Source organism: Plecotus auritus (genome assembly GCF_963455305.1).
Source record: "Plecotus auritus genome assembly, chromosome: 8".
NCBI classification, from domain to species: domain Eukaryota; kingdom Metazoa; phylum Chordata; class Mammalia; order Chiroptera; family Vespertilionidae; genus Plecotus; species Plecotus auritus.
Genome location: NC_137782.1, coordinates 97,369,338 through 97,386,592, shown reverse-complemented (window position 1 = coordinate 97,386,592; position 17,255 = coordinate 97,369,338). Strand labels below are relative to the sequence as shown.

General features: G+C 51.7%; 1 protein-coding gene across 5 annotated transcripts in view; it reads right to left on the bottom strand.

Annotated features, from left to right (window-relative positions):
• The window catches only part of OSBPL2 (oxysterol binding protein like 2), a 42,438-nt gene extending 33,107 nt beyond the window's left edge, over positions 1 to 9,331 (bottom strand). The window contains exons 1-2 of one of the 5 annotated variants that reach the window (XM_080685827.1): positions 9,089 to 9,200; positions 8,414 to 8,560 (exon numbers count right to left, since the gene is read on the bottom strand). The gene's annotated coding sequence lies outside the window, so the exon portion shown is untranslated. Of the gene's footprint in view, positions 1 to 8,413; positions 8,561 to 8,606 lie in introns of all 5 variants that reach the window. The other 4 variants (XR_013961507.1, XM_080685826.1, XM_080685830.1 and 1 more) reach the window with 4 other exon arrangements.
• Between the last annotated feature and the right edge of the window lie 7,924 nt (positions 9,332 to 17,255).

The window sequence follows — 17,255 nt, the reverse complement described above, 5'->3', positions numbered from 1 at the left end:
TGCACATCCCTGGGCCTCCCTCCTGAAGCTGCACTTCTTTCTTTTTTAATATATTTTTATTGATTTCAGAGAGGAAGGGAGAGGGAGAGACAGAGACACACACACACACACACATCAATGATGAGAGAGAATCATGATAGGCTGCCTCCTGCATGCCTCCCACTGGGGATCGAGCCCACAATCGGAGCATGTGCCCTGACTAGGAATCAAACTGGTAACCTCCTAGTTCATAGGTCGATGCTCAACCACTGAGCCACACCAGCCGGGCCAAAGCCGCACTTCTTATGAGGTTCCCAGCAGCTGGGTGAAAACCCTACAAAGTCAGCCAGGGACGTTCTACCCTGATGAGCATCAGCAGTCAACCCCATGCATGCAGAACTGCCTTATAATCAGAACCGTGGCAACACTGGGTGCTGCACCTGCACGGGAAACCACAACCCCCCTCCCTCCTCACTACCTGCTCCGCGGGTGGTGTGACATTTCCCACGCTAATTTCTCTGTGGAATCCCGGCACTCGGAGCCTAACTCACCCTGAGCTCAGTACAAGGTGGCCCTGGCCCCTCTTTGGTATCAGACAGGTGCCTGTTAACATCTGCCACCGCTGCTGTCCTGAAAGCTGCTGCAGGGACATCAGATCACACAGCCACCCTGATATTAAGGCACTAGTGGAAGTCACTTTCCAGCCAAGCCCAGTGTAGAGGTGCCAGATGACAGCTGACTTTTCTCTCTCAGCCTGGGAGCAGCCTTCTTTTGTTCAGTGGGACACACAGCTCCCACCCGGTGTGTCACAGCCTGCCCTCTCCGCTGGCTGCCATCATCCTCTCTGGAACCCGAAGTCAGGACAACTTCCCCACAAACCATCCTCAGACCATTTCTCCCCAAGCACCTGACACCAGCCTGGAACAAGCTTCTCGTGGCACCTTTTAAGGCTAGTGCTTCCACCCTCTGGTCAAGGGACCAGCTCAAGTCAGACAGGTCTGCCCAACCAAGAGCCACTCAGCGGTTCCCATGCCGGCATGACTTGATAGAGCCATGGGAGGGAGATGCCCAGGTCAACAGAAGCGCACCTTCCCACTGCTCTTCTTCTCAGACCGGCTGCCGGACCAGGGCTAGCTCAGTCAGCACAATCCCAGAGTTCATGTCTCAAAACAAACCCCGCAAGATTCCACTGACACGCAGAGAAAGCAAGGAGAGACAGACGCAAACACCAGGCAAAAGTCTATAAGGGTCCCTGCTGCTCACAGTCCTTTCGGAAGGCGTGCTGCACTGTTTAGCCCAGGGCACAGGTCAGAGTACTTGTGGCACCAGAAGGTCCCAGTGACAGCACGACACGCTCTGAGATTCTGCCATGGGACCCTAAGTTCTTTTCTGAATGTGGGTAGAAAAGGAAAGAAGCACCACGACGTTCATGGGCATGGCAAGGTGACCATTTAATCACATGGTCATTAAGGAGAGCTGCGGGCATGGGTGGGTCCTCCCTCCACACCATGTATCCACGGTGGGCTTGACCCTGGCAGGGCCAACACCTGAGATTTACCATCAAAAACACTTTGAAAACATAAAAATTATAGCAGAGATACAAATTAACCACTGTCCATGGAAACTGCATTTAAAGTGTGGAACTAGTCCCTGAAATATTAACACTTAGGATTTAAGTATTTCTTAATATTTAAGCCATGTTCAAATACTAACTTCTGTTCAGTCTCGATAAGCTAAAGACCAACCCTGAAGTACAGAATCAAGCCTCGCCCTTGTTAGTGCTAAACTCTACCGCCCTAGTTCGTTTGGCTCCATGAATAGAGCAGGGGTCCTCAAACTACCGCCTGCGGGCCACATGCGGCCCGCCGAGGACATTTATCCGGCCTGCCGGGTATTTTTGCCGCCACTGCCTGTCCTGCTTAGCAGCCAACTCGTCCTGGGCCCGCAGTGCGCATTTGTGGAATATGCGCCGCACTCTCCGACTCCCCTCCTTCTCTCTGTCTCTCAACTCCTCCTCTCAGTCTCGGGTGTGATCAGAGGAGTCACGAGCTTGCCAGTGCAGAGCCTGCTGCTGCCTGAGGACCAAGGTAAGAACAAGTTAGGATTTTTTTTTTTTTTTTGAAGTTAGGAGGTCTTTTTTTTTTTTTTATTTTGCAGTTAGTAGGGCCTTTTTTTTCCGAAGTTAGGAGGTCTTTTTTTTTTGCAGATAGGGGGGCGCCTTTTTTTTTGAAGTTAGGAGAGCCTTTTTTTTGAAGTTAGGAGAGCCTTTTTTTTTTTTTTTTTAAGTTGGTTAGTTGGTTGGGGGTGGTTTCTAGGGGGGTTGCATCACAGTGATAATGCAAATAGCGCTCAGTGCTAATGCAAATTGTCAGTGCTCAGAGGTAATGCAAATGGTCAGCGCTCAGAGGTAATGCAAATAGTCAGCGGTCAGTGTTATCGCAAATGGTCAGCGGTCAGTGTTAATGCAAATGGTCAGTGCTCAGTGTTATCGCATGGGGGCCCCAAACTGGTAATCTGCCTAGGGCCCATGGGAACTTAATCTGGCTCTGCAGACAGCCGAGGAGTAGGAAACCCAATTTAATTGACAGTAAGTGCATTTATATTTTGATTGCTATTCAGTTGTGTATGATGTTGTATGTTGTGTGCTGTGTAAGCCCCGGTTCACACTGTTGCGATCTCTGAGCAGTGCGAGTTCAGCCATATGCTTGTATGGCTGAACTCGCATTAGATTCGGAAGAAAAAAGGCATACATGCCTTCTTTTTTCCTGCAGTGGAATCTGATTGCATGGGTCTTCTCACCCATGTGATTAGATTCCTGTGCGAGTTCACAGATCGCAGTGCAGTTCGCACAGGGTAGTGTGAACTGGAAAGGTGGTGGAGGAACCGGCTCTGTAATCGTGCTGGTTCCCGTACCGCACCAGTGTGAGCCTGAGGTAAAAGCGGAGTTCCACCAATATGGGCACTGGTGAGGCTGAAATGATGTGGACTGGCAAGGCTGCATTGATGGACACTGATCAGACTGCATTGATGGGCACTGATCAGACTGCATTGATGGGCAGTGCAGTCTATATGTCTCTGTGTGGGCAAAGTTATTGCTGGTATATTGTTTTTGTAGCGCTGTATATATATATTGGTATTTTACTAATAGCAATTTGCAATCCCTAGGAAACAATGACATCAAGAAAGAGAAAAATTGACTCGGAGTGTAGGATATTCAAAGAACAGTGGACTTATGATTACTTTTTCATGCAGTACAAGGAAAGAGCTGTGTGTTTGATATGCCAGAATATAGTGTCTGTGTTCAAAGAATGCAATTTGCGTCGACACTATCAAACTCAACATAAAGATAAATATGATTGTTTGGTCGGAGAAGTGAGAAAAGATAAAATATTAAAACTGAAAAATATATCGACAACTCAGAAAAATACTTTTGTGAAGCAGAAGCAGCTAAATATTTCATCACTGCGAGCAAGTTTTCAAGTTGCCAAGCTAACAGCGTGCACTGGCAGACCATTCGTGGAGGGAGAATTTGTTAAAGAATGCCTTCTTTCTGTTGCCAAAGAGATGTGTCCAGAGAAGGCCGATTTATTTAGTACAGTGAGTCTTCCAGGACCTACAATTACACGAAGGATTGAAGAAATGGGAGACAATTTGCATCAGCATTTGCAAAACTCCACAAAAAAACTTTCCTATTTTTCCTTGGCACTCGACGAAAGTAATGATGTTCGTGATTCTGCACAACTTCTAATTTTTATTCGTGGGACGAATGACTATTTCGAAGTCACAGAAGAGCTTGCTGCACTGCAAAGCATCAAAGGAACAACTACAGGAGAGGATATCTATGAAAAGGTTTGCCAAACTGTGAATGGTTTGGAGCTGGACTGGGCTAAACTAGCCAGTGTGACAACTGATGGTGCTCCTAGCATGGTGGGGTCTAAGAAAGGAGTAATTGGCCGAAACTGGTTTGGCTCAGTGGATAGAGCGTCGGCCTGCGGACTCAAGGGTCCCAGGTTCGATTCCAGTACCTTGGTTGTGGGCACATCCCCAGTAGGGGGTGTGCAGGAGGCAGCTAATCGATGTTTCTCTCTCATCGATGTTTCTAACTCTCTATCCCTCTCCCTTCCTCTCTGTATAAAAATCAATAAAATATTTAAAAAAAAAAAAAAGGAGTAATTGCTCGCATTAACCAAGAGATGGACAAACATAACCATTCTCATCCAATAGCCATACACTGCCTCATCCACCAACAAGCGCTGTGTAATAAATCATTGAAGTGGGACTCTGTTATGAAAATTGTGGTATCTTGTGTTAACTTCATTAGAGCTAATGCACTAAACCACAGACAATTTCAGGAATTTCTGTCTGAGCTAAATGTTACCTATGAAGATGTTCTGTACCACACAGAAGTCCGTTGGCTGAGTCGAGGGAGAGTTCTGAAACATTTCTATGACTTACTTCCACAGATTACAGCTTTTCTGCTTTCAAAATACAAAGAAGTACCAGAGCTCAATGATGCAGAATGGAAATGGCACCTTGCCTTTCTGACAGATGTAACAGAGCTACTCAACAGTTTAATGTGCAATTTCAAGGAAAGGGGAAGCTCATCTGTGATATGCAATCACATGTGAAAGCATGTGAAGTAAAATTAGGCCTCATCAAACAAGTGAAGGAGGAAAATTTCTGCCATCTTTCCACAATTCAAAATCTGTTAGCGGAAAAACCACTGGTTGCATTCCCAAACAAAACATATGTGGATTCATTGGAAAAGTTGCAAAAGGAGTTCCAATTTAGATTTAAAGAGCTTCATCTCCATGAACAGGACATACAGCTTTTCCGTAACCCATTTTCTATTGACATTGAAAATGTGGATACAATTTACCAAATGGAACTGGCTGAACTGCAGAATTGTGACTCTCTGAAAGACACATTCAAGTCAAGCAGCCTTCCTAATTTCTATGCATCTCTCCTCCTGAGACATATCCTAATCTCAGGAACCATGCACTCAAAATGGCAACCATCTTTGGCAGCACTTATGTCTGTGAACAGACTTCTTCCAGAATGAAACATCTGAAATCTCCAACCAGATCTAGACTAACTGATGCACACTTGCATCACTTGTTACGACTAGCAGTGACAAATATGGAACCGGACATTGACCATCTCATTAGCCAAAAGCAGGCCCATAGTTCCCATTGAAATACTGGTAACTTTGTTGATTTAACTTTACTTGTTCTTCATTTTAAATATTGTATTTGTTCCCGTTTTGTTTTTTTACTTCAAAATAAGATATGTGCAGTGTGCATAGGAATTTGTTCATAGTTTTTTTTTTTTTAAACTATAGTCCGGCCCTCTAACCGTCTGAGGGACAGTGAACTGGCCACCTGTTTAAAAAGTTTGAGGACCCCTGGAATAGAGCATCAGCCTGTGGACCGAAGGGTCCCGGGTTCAATTCCAGTCAAGTGCCTCGGTTGCAGGCTCCTCCCCAGCCTGGCCCCTGGTTGGGGCTCGTGCAGGAAGCAACCAGTCAATGTTGTTTCTCTCACATCAATGTTTCTCTCTGTCTTTCCCTCTCTCTAAAAATCAAAGGAAAAATATCCTCAGGTGAGGAATAATAAATAAATAAATAAATAAACTCTATGAATGTCAGCCTTCCAGCAGGAAGTACAGCAGTGACCAGGAGACAGCCACACCCACACTGTCCGCATACTGTCCAGGGCTTCAGCTGAGTGACAGCAGGTCCTCATGGGTCCAGGGGTCTTTTTATAGTCATCATTATTATAAAGTATCACTGTAACATTATTATAAAGCATCACGGTAACATTCAATAGAATGCAAATCTGCCTAACAAAGACTTATTTGGCTTCACTTCTAAATTGAATTTTTGTGTGTGTCTATGCGTCACTGTCAGGTGGGGTCAATTTTAATGCTCTCAGGTCAGTGACTGAATGTGAACTGGGCACCTAGTACAACACCAGACACTTCCTTACATTTTCTTCACATATATTCCACACAATAACCCATTTTGAGGGCAAAGTTAGAAAGTGAGGGAGCCAGAACCCAAGAGCCCCCAGCCTGGGCTTGCACCTCTGATCTCCAGAAAGATTCCTAATATCTTGAATGGAATACGTTAGTCATCTTGAGGCCCATTGTCACAGCTTTCCTGCAAATACATAAGCTCTATAAGCCTATGTCTGCCACAGCCTAACTCCCAGGAAAAGAGGAGGCCTTGGCCTCCAAAGCAGTCATTTGGAATACCAAAGCAGTCATTTGCAAGAGACAGCTAATTCCCTGTTGGAAGATAGTATACAAGTACATAAAATGTTTCAAAACTTTCCCCACCAAAAACAAAAAAAAAAGTTGTTACTTATGTAATTAGCTGGATGTAATACAATTGGAAAGTTGAGCAACTTTTTAGCACAGATCCTATCTAAGACTCATTTGCTACCATTTGCTGGAGGGCATGGATAAGAGAGTCTAGGATGAGAAGCAAATGGCACTTCTTAAACACTAAAGTAACACTGCACATCAAAATGTCAAACAGATAAGAGTCTGAGCCTTAAACGCATAAGAGGAGGGCAGGTGCCTAGTGCACACTAAACAGATACCCGCATTAAAATTGCTCAGAGCCGAATCCCTAAGGGCAACCTCGTCCTTTACACTGTGGACATCCATCATCACTCCTGCTCCTCCAACTTCCCCTCTCACACCATGAACAGTAATGACTTTGCTACTGACTAAGGCAAGGGGCTTTGCCTAAATCTGGGATAGCACAATAGAGAATCACTTTATGTTATTGTTTTTTTCTCAGTCTATTTATTCTAAGTTATGATATTCTTTTCACCAAGAATCACTTTATTTTAGAAGAAATAAAATGGTTTTATAAATATTTGTACTCACAAAAGAATGAAAATCTATTAATTCTGTGGCAAGAAACAAAGTTCGGACACACTGTAATGCAGCATAATTAGAATGTTTTAAAAGAAAATGTCGAGGGGCCATTGTAAATGAAAATTTTGGTTTTAAAAGGTTGTATAGAGAGGAATTTAAGAGTGTGAACTTTGGCCATAGCTGGTTTCTCAGTGGTTAGAGCAGGGGTGGGCAAACTTTTTGACTCGAGGGCCACAATGGGTTCTTAAACTGGACCGGAGGGCCGGAACAAAAGCATGGATGGAGTGTTTGTGTGAACTAATATAAATTCAAAGTAAAGGAGCGGAGGGGAGAGCAAGAGAACTGGATAGAACAGCCAGATCCGGCCCGCGGGCCATAGTTTGCCCACGGCTGGGTTAGAGTGTCGGTCCGCAGACTGAAGGGTCCCAGGCCCAATTCTGATCAAGGGCACATACCTCAGGGTGCATGGGAGGCAACCTATCAATGTGTCTCTCTCTTATAAGTACCACGCTAACCGATTGCACCACTGGAGCTCCGGCCATCATTGTGTCTCTCTCACATCGATATTTCTCTCCCCGTCTCTGGTGAGGATTAACAGCAACAACAACAAAGAGTGTGAACTCCAGAGCCAGACTGCCTCCCTGCTCCATAACTCACTGCTGTGGGATGTAGAGTATGTTATTCAGCCTCTCTATTCCTCAGCTTCCACAAGAGTGAATGGAGGCTCATGTTAGTACTGGTCTTGCAGGTTGTTGTGAAGACCACGTGGATGAAGCAACTATAGGTGCTTCTAGCCATCCTGGAACAACTGCTACATGTCATTATCACCTCAGGTAAGAGCTTCGAACAGGAGGGCACAGAAGGCAAACAGGAAAGGTAAATTCGACTAAGGAGATCCATCTGTTTACTCATCACTCATTGTCATGTTTTAAATGACAACACCAGCTCTGGGACCGGGCTGCTGGTCAAGGAGGAAGTGTAGCCAGTAAGTTTCCTGTCTTCAGCAAGGGAAAGGGAACTAACAATTTGGAGCACCTTCCATGTGCCAGAGACTGCTGGGGGCAATCATTACATCCGCTTCTCTGATCAGCCCCACCAGGTGGGTGGTACCTGTCACAGAGGAAGGAACAGAGGCCAGGAGAGATGGCAAGCCCAGCACAGTCAGGAGGGGTCTCTGCTCTCTAGCTGTGAACTGTCATCTCCCGGGACACAGGCAATGAGACCCATGTCCAGATGGGCACGGGCAGGCCCAGAAAAGGACTAAAGCGAAGAGCTGCGGGCTCCTGGTACAGAGCTTGTCCTATACTGACCCTTCAGGATAAAAACCCCAAACACCTGAGCACAGCTTCCTGAGAGTTGTTCCTCGCCCCCCCCCTCCCCCCCGCCCCACACACACACTCAGGAGCGACCTGAACTAAGTGACCACCTAGCTTCTGGGCTCACCAACTTATAAAGTCAACCACCGGGTTTTGATCAACTGTTGAATTTAACTGTAGAACAGGAAGGAACCTTCGAAAACCGGTCTCCATCTGTGCTTACAACTTACCAAGTGTAAGTCCTACTCTCCTGGTTACCGCGTTGTAGCTGAAGGAAGGAACCTTTTAAAATCTGATGCCATGTCTAGTTTAGCTAACATACGCGTCAGGTAAGAGCTCTCCACAGTCCGCGGAGTCTGCTACGGTCGGTCGACAAACTAAAAATAAGACACAGCAGGGTGGGGGGTGGATACAGGCACAAACCTTCGGAAGAAGTCTCCACAGGTGGTCGCCCCAGGGGAGGGCGGGGTCTCCAGCAGCGGGGACCGACTTCTCACCTCAAATATGCGAGTGAAGCCAGGGGTCCAAACGCCCCCCGGCCGGCGAGCCCACCGTATTGGTGACCCCGACCGCGACAGAGGCCGGCAGGCGCCCAGGCCTCCGAGTTCACCCCGAACCCGACTTCCGGCTGCGGCGGCAGGTCCGGCTGGGGCCACAGTTGCCTGGCGACGCGGGGTGTCGGCTGCCGCCCGGGACCCAGGCCCAACGCCCCGCCACCGGCACCAACTTCCCTCCCAAGTTCCCTCGCGGCCGAGACTCCAGGGTCGGGCCTGCTCGCCGAGGGGTGGGCGCCGGGCTCCGGCTACCCGGGCCCGGTCCGGCCTCCCAGCCGCCCGACCGTCCGGTGCCAGGAGCCGTTCCTGGCGATGCGGGTTCTGGGCCGGGGTCCGGGCTGGGTCACTCACCTGGACCGCGGTCCGTCTGGCGGCCGCCTAGCCTCGCTGCCCGCCCCGCCCCGCCCCGCAGGCCCGCGCGACCCACTGACACCGAGGCGGAAGTGCGGCCACCCGCCCCGCCGACTGACAGCCCGCGCCAGCCACTTGAGGCGCCCCGCGCCAACGCGTAGACCGCCGCCCGCCCAATCAGCGCTCGACCCGAGAGCAGCGCTGGGAGGCGGGACTATACTAATCACTTCGCTGGAGTGATATGCTCCTCGAAGGTCCCGCCCATACATAGGAGTGACGACGCGGACAGCCAGTCATAGCATGAAGAGGCGGGGTTATGCAGATATTGACCCGAAGAGGGCGGGCGAGAGGTAGGAAGGGGCGAGGCTTGGAGAGCTGAGTTTACAAACAGCGAGTCAGGTGGCTGGCACGGGCTCTGTGCCCAAGGCTCGCAACCTCCTGGCGGACGGTGCCTCCGTCAACGCAAGCATCTTGCAGACCTCCCCACCGCCCAAACTCCTTGGCATGCCCTTCACTGCTCAGCAAAACCCGGCGCCTATTTATCCCCTGGCTGCATTCTTGACCGTTCCCTCTCCTGTTTGAAATCTTTGGGAATTCCTGACCAGCAGTGGCTCCATGGTTAAGCCCAGGAGCTCTGGAGTGAGACCCCAGCTTGCATCCTTACTAGCTGTGTGGCCTTTGAGCTTATGAGCACCACAATTTTCCTTCGCAAATCAGTGTCTCCCACCCTCGTCCATTTGTCTTGGGTCTGATTTGGGGTGGGTGGAGTAACACGAACCGGCTGGCTCAGGGGTGAGCAGGTGACCCTGTACTGGCCAAGGAGGGTCAGCCCTGGGACTTTTGCTGGAGATCAGAGAGCTCAGGCCAGAGGGATGGCTGAGACTCTCCCATCTGCTCACAGACCTTCCCAGAACTGAGGTAGGTGACAGAAAGATATAAGTATGGGGCTACTGAAGCATCTTGTCACCATGAATGGAGAGAGCACCTGAGAATGAAGCCAACCCAGGGGAAAGCAAGAGCAAATACCCCGAGTCACTTGGGACCCGCTGCACCTTAAGCATGCTGTATTTTAGACTTTTCAGTTATCTGGCCAGCTATCTTTTCCTTTCTGCTAAAGCCAGTGAATAGACCCCCAGAGCACTGCTGGTCCCCGCGATCACAGAGCGCATCCTGAAGGCCCTGCTTACCGTTACCGGTCCCACAAAGCCAGCCCCAGTTGGGCCTCTGCACTCCCTCCTCAGAATGTGTTTCTCCATTTCCAACAGTGGGGAATGACACACATGTTGCCCCCAGCAGGACAAGGGTGCCTGGGGGTCAGGAGCAGGCCTTAGTGGCAGACACTGGTGCTCCCTGTAAACAGTAGGGCGTAAGTGAGTGGCAGGGCCTCTGTAGCAAGGGTGGAGCTCAGGCAGCATTTCTGGGACCAGAAAGCCAGCCATCTCCATCCCCAGGCTGGGCCAGGTCACTGGTGGGCCCACTGTCAGCCAGTGCTGGAGAAGAATCTCTCCCAGCCTCTACTGCTGAGAGAAACCAGAGGGAGGCGGGGCTGGGCCTCAGAAACAAAGGTGTTTCCATGGTTACCCTTGAAGAAACAGACTGCAGCAGGAGAGGGAAGGGGATGGAGTGCATGCCGTCCCCCAAGCCCGGACAAGGACAAGGACAGTTGCCAGGGAGATGCTTGCAGCTTCCCTTGCAGGCCTGGCCCTGACCCGGCAGAGTCCTGGAAAACCACCACCCTCCACAATCCTCACCCTGACTAGTCCCTAAGGCTCTGACCCTCATTCAAAGGACAGGCCCTAGCCCGGCCAGTGTGGCTCAGTGGTTGAGCGTCAACCTATGAACTAGGAGGTCACGGTTTGATTCCCAGTCAGGGTACATGCCAAGGTTGTGGACTCCATCCCCAGTGTGGGGCGTGCAGGAGGCAGTCAATCATTGATTCTCTGTCATTATTGATGTTTCTATCTCTCTCTCTCACTTTCCTTTCCTCCCTGAAATCAATAAAAATATATTTTAAAAAAAGGACCAGCCCTAGAGAGGCTCAATCTTTCAGCCCAACCCTTGGCCATGAACTTGGAGGTGAGTGAGCTGGGACCAGAGGAGAGGCTGGGGTCCAGTGAGCCTCCAGTCTGCCCATGGATTACCTCATGCTACCCCCTTTAAAAAGAGGCAATATGCTGGGTTCCCAACCACTGCTGCCTCCTCCTGGCCCTGAGGCAAGGATTGGGTGGGAACCCGCCCTCAGTTGGAGGCTGGAGAGAAGGTGCCTTGGGACCAACTCAGGAACATTTTCATAATCTTTGCTAGATGAAGAGGCTAATTCCAGAGGCAAAATTCTGCATGAATGGGATGAAGGACAGAAGCATAAAAGGAGACAGAGGTTTGGGCCATGCAGTAATGACATGACAACAGTGACAGCTGACATTATCCAGGGCCCCTGATTTCTATGCCTCATCCAGTTTCACGTTTGCAGCAGCCGACCGAGTAGACACTATGTGTCACCATTCCCACTTTGCAGATGAGGAGACGACTGGTCCTGCTCTGTGGAAGTAGCCCCGACACGTCCCAGACCAGGATCTGCACCTGAACAAGATGCCCGGGTGCTCCTGGGTGGCTGGGACCTTAGTGGCCTCATGGGTCATGATATCAACTGACTGATGACTTGCTACATAGTGCGGGAAGGGGGTCACCACAGTGTCCCCTTCCATCCTGAGCATTGGGCCTGGCTCAGGTCCCAGAGTCCTCTCAGGACCCCAGGGACCCATCCATATGTGGTCCTCAGAGCTTGAGACATGCTGGTCTAATCATTTTGGGGTGACTACTCCCACCAGAACTACTCTCAGACCAGGCCAGCCTCAAGAGTGAACCCCACAGTACTGCTAGTCTATGACTCCCTAGGCAGGGATGATTGGAGCCTCCCTGTCACAATTTCTTCTGAGTCAGAATCAGGGACTACAATGGCCTATGACCACCCCCCCCACCCCCACCCCCACCCCCCCCGCGCCGGAAGGCAGCCAACAGACCCTGTGGGCTGAGGCCTGGCTGCTGGGTCAGAGATTCCAGCCACATGGAAATGCATGCCGGGGCTTTGCCCCGAGAAAGCACATTCACATCCATCATCTTCGAGGAGGCTGAGCAGAGGCAATTGCTCCCCACTCCGGATGGGGAAACAGGCTCAGAGAGTGGAGCAGCCTGCTCAAGGCCATACACAGCAGAGCAGGTCAGCGATGCCAGCCCTGCCCATAACCCACTGCCCTTTCCCCAACTCCACTCTTACCTTCTCAGCAGGTTTCTGGGCCTGAGCTGATGTCTTATCTCTGTCTGTGGCCAGAGCTGCCTCCTGCGCTCCAGCAGGGCTGGGCATCCAAGAATGCTGGGGCCCGGCATTGCTGACCCGGCCTTTGCCCCCGGGAGCACAGCCTGAGGCTCACTTCTCTCCCTGTCACCCCCACTCCCTTCTGTGGATTGCTGGGGAATCTGCTACCTGGATGCAGCACAGGGCGGTGGCCACTGTAGCCTGGCCCTGCCCCTCACGTGGCCCAAGCTGATCCTTCCCACACAACTTTCTAATCTCCTGTGCAACGTGACAGTGCTTGGCGCCCTGTTGTCTGAAGAGGGTATTTTTAGTGTTGAACCCACCACCTGAAGAGAGACAAGTTATCAATAGCAGCCTCAAAGGGCTTTTTCTTTTTTTTCCCATGGCTTCGGGACCTGAGCAATCTGCGCCCATTAAATTCTGCCAACTTTTTAAAAAATATATTTGTAGTGATTTCAGAGAGGAAGGGAAAGGGAGAGAGAGATAGAAACACCAATAATGAGAGAGAGCCTGGCTGGTGTGGCTCAGCAGTTGAGCGTGGACCTATGAACCAGGAGGTCACAGTTCTATTCCGGTCAGGGCACATGCCTGGGTTGCATGCAGGAGGCAGCCGATCAATGATTCTCTCTCATCATTGATGTTTCTATCTTTCTCTCCCTCTCCCTTACTTTCTGAAATCAATACAAAACTAAAAACTGGGAGACTTTTCTATGAAATGTCTTATAGGATGCTGGAGTGGCCATCCACCTTGCTGGGGGGACATTTGAGCTAACTTGGCTGCCTGCCCTTTAGAATTAATTAGAGCTGCAGGCAGGTAAGGTACCAGGCATCATCAGGGACCCAGTTTCTATATTATTGTAGCACCCTTCTAGTGTTGGCTCCCATTCTCATTGTGACCTCATGGCCCAATATGGCAGCTTGTGCTTCAGCCATCACATGTGCATTTGACCAGGAAGAAGGAGAGGGGGAAAGAACAAGGACAGAGGTGCTGCCCCACCAGGTGAGTCAGCTCCCTGGTGTATCTGTCCCTGAAGATACACCAAGCACTTCTGCTGACATCTCACTGGCTAGAACTTCATCCCATACTGCTATTGGTGCAACAGCAGCATTTTACTGAGTGCATTGCCAGCCTGAATAAAACAGAGTACTCAGGGGAGTAGTGGTGTGAGGGGGGAGTTTAAACATACCTGGGGAGTAGGGGTGGGGTATGGGGGGGGAGCAGTGTGATCCATTTCTCTGGGTCTGGGCACGGCTCTCAGCCACTTACTGGCCACACACACTCATACAACAAGAAAACACGGGAAACAAGCTGTCCCTCCTGGTAGACCCTGGATGCGTGGGGGCCACCAGGCCAAGGTGGAGTGGGAGCTCAGCAGGTGGAGGGGCTGGGGGGGTCAAGGGTGTGGCAGGGCTGGGGTACCCTGAAGCAACCCCTCCTTTAGCCTTGCCGGGCCTTTGCTTAGGAGGCCGGTGGGTCTGGGAAAGCTTTTTAAACAAAGCCCATCTCTTTCCCCAGGGCCATGAGGAAAACTTAGGTGGCCCCACTGTGACAGTGTGGAAGACAGGTGGGGACTGGTGGCAGGGCCCCCACCTCCATCCCTAGCAGGAGCACCCCTGCTCTGGAGGGTGGGGTAAAAAGCGGGCATTTGGGTCCTTCTGGGGATAGGCGTGCTCCTCCTTCCATCATTCCATCCATGGAAGAGGAAGGCAGGGGAAGGAGAGGGGGGACAGCCACAATCGGGGGGACAGCCAGTCAGAGTGGTTGCCAGGTACACCCCAGACTTGCCCTCACAGTGGAAGGGTGAGAGGGGGCCCAGTAGGCTGGAGTGTGGGCTGGGAATACCAGGGCCACGGGGCTGCAACCTGGGTGGTTTCATGGGGCTCCATGCTAAATTGACTGCTCTGCTGTCACCATTTGAAATTCTTAACTTGGGGGAGGGGTCCCCAGTTCTGTAGCCATCCTAAGTGAGGTGGGCTCAGTGCAGGACTCAGGGCCCATGGGTGCTGCTTTCCAGTTTCGGGGCTTCAGAAGCTGCACACCGCCAGCTGGGGGCTCTGACCCCTCCAGTAGGGTGGCAGGCTGGTGAGCAGGCCAGGCTTGTTCTGGGGACAAGGCAAAGGGGCTGATAAGAGGCCTCATGCTAGGCAGTTTGCCAGCACTGCCCTAGCCCAGGAAGGCAGTCTACCGGCAATCCCACAGCCCGGGCTCAGGGGACCCTCAGGGCTGGATCCTCTCCAAGGTACCCCCTGGAGGCAAAGCTAGCTGGCACCTCCAATCACTCACTGGCCTCAATAACAACATGACCTTCTGGGTTCCTAGTTAAGCTGCATATAGTAGGTGCTCAATAAATGCCTGCAGGAGATGGGTGGGATGATCTGATCTGGGCAGTTGACCAAGGGTTAGATGGAGCCAGCAACCTCATGCAAATCCAGGCTCTGCCACTTGCTAAGAGAGAGTCTCAAGGAGCCTCAGTATCCCTAGGGCTTGGTGAAGCCAAGGAAGTCAGGCATGGAAAGCCCCTGGTAGAGGAAGCCCATGTAGGATGGACTTTGGGGGCAGAGGACATGGAATTGGGCCCCCTGACAAACATCTGGTGCTCTGCCTAGCATCCACCCTGTCTTCTAGGAACAACCCCAGATTCTCCAGTGGGGACTCCCACCCCATCCAGGCTGACCTCACTTCTAGCTCCAGACAGGGGCACATGACTGGAACCTGGCACATCACTTTGGAATAATTGGTCATGCCGTGGGCTTGGGCACAAGGCCCTGCATCTGATCTGGGGCTGAGAGCTGTAGAATGTCAGCCTGGAGGTGCCACCCTGAGGGGACAGCTGCGTGAGCGGGAAGCAGGCCTGCACCAAGGGCTGAAAGACAGGCTTTAATGAGAGTTATCGGGTTCCTGGATCCAGCCATGCCTGAAGGAGATACACCTATCGGTGTACTGTCAGATGTATGCCCTGTGGAACCACGGTTTCTATGCTCTCTTCTCTACACGCGAGGAGCATAGCTACCTGTTTGGACAGGCCTCTGGACCCCTCCTCCTCCATCAGGACATCCCAGGCTGGGACCCCCCCTCCAGACAGCACACAGGGTAGTCACTCAAGGACAGACTCCAGGAAGTCCCAGATGTTTTCCCCAGGTGGCTTTTAGCCACTGGCTCATCCAGTATTGCGCCATCATACACATGGGAAAATTGGGCCTCGGGAAGAGAGGGGCCTCCCTGGGAACCTCATTACTGGTCACAGGGGCGTTTCCAGCTCTGCTTGAATCAGCTGAGCAAATTTAGAAAATGTGAGAGGAAAAGGAAAAGGCAATACCCGGCAAAGGAGGCCTGGCAGGGTGTGGGGGAGAGGGCAGGGGCTGGGGAGAGGGTAGTGGGTCCCACTGGAGTGGCAAGCTGCCCTTTACCCAGGGCCATAGGGAGAAGTTAGGTGGCCCCTCTGTGACAGTGTGGAAGGCAGAGCTCTGGTCTGGGGCTGAGGGCTCAGACTCCATGTCCTTAGTCCACACCCAGAGCTGCACTGTCTGCCCTGGCCCTGGCCATTGGTTTCCCTCTGCAGGTGAGAGGGACAAAGGCACAAAGCCACTTGGCCAGGCAGGTCCTCAGCAAACAACCAGCCTCCTAAGCAAAGCCCCGGCAAGGCTGAAGGAGGGGTTGCTTCGGGGTACCCCAGCCCTGCCACATCCTTGACCCCCCAGCCCCTCCACCTGCTGAGTTCCTGCCCGTCTTGGCCTGGTGGCCCCCAAGCATCCAGGATGTGCCAGGAGGGACAGCTTGTTTCCCGTGTTTGGTTGCTGTATGAGTGTGTGTGGCCAGTAAGTGGCTGAGAGCTGTGCCCAGACCCAAGGGAGGGGCTGATTCGGGAGTAATCACTTGACCTCTGCCCTGGCCCACGACCTGGTCCTACAGCCAGGGCACTGTGGAGGGGGGATATCTCTCTGACATGGCCTGTCCACACAGGGAGGAAGGAAGATAAGCACCAGCTTCCTCCAGGAGCCCTGCTCCTGGCCCAAGTCAGAAACCCAGCCACAGAGACACACACACCGACCCACAGACATGAGAACAGCCAGACCCACATGCCACATGAGCAGAAATGCACATAAATAGACACACATATAGGCAGACGGACACACATGGACATAAACAGAGACACACACACAACTGGCCCTGCTCCTGGTGGTCGCCCCAGGCCCCCTGCTTCCTCCCTCAAGACCTCAGGGGATGTCTTCATTAGTTGGATCCCAGCCCCTGACACGGAGATAGCGCCTCATTCTTTATTTTCCTGACAGGCACAGGCTCTCCGGGGAGCTGCCCTGAATCCCTGGAGCCTGGGGGAGTAACAGAGGCGAGTTGGGGCCAAGCTCTGCCTTCTCCTGCAGGAAGCAGCTCTCTGAGCGGGGCCCTCCTTTCAGCCCCTGGGCTCCCCCAAAGGCTGCCTGACTCTAGAGTCTAGAGCAGCCGTGGGCAAACTGCGGCCCGCGGGCCGGATCCGGCCCGTTCAGCTGTTCTATCCGGCCTGCAGAGCCGAAAGAGCGGAGGGTTCTCTTGCTCTCCCCTCCGCTCCTTTACTTTGAATTTATATTAGTTCAAACAAACACTCCATCCATGCTTTTGTTCCGGCCCTCCGGTCCAGTTTAAGAACCCATTGTGGCCCTCGAGTCAAAAAGTTTGCCCACCCCTGGAGAGTAGCCCAGGATGACATGTGGGATCAGGGCACTGCTCCTTTGCCCAGGAGTTGGGACTAGGCACACGCCACAGGCACATTCATAGAGCAGGAGCATATGTGCAGTCTGGGCCCCAGCACAGAACAGCACATGCAAGATTGCAGAGACCTGGAGTAGTCCTGAAGGCTC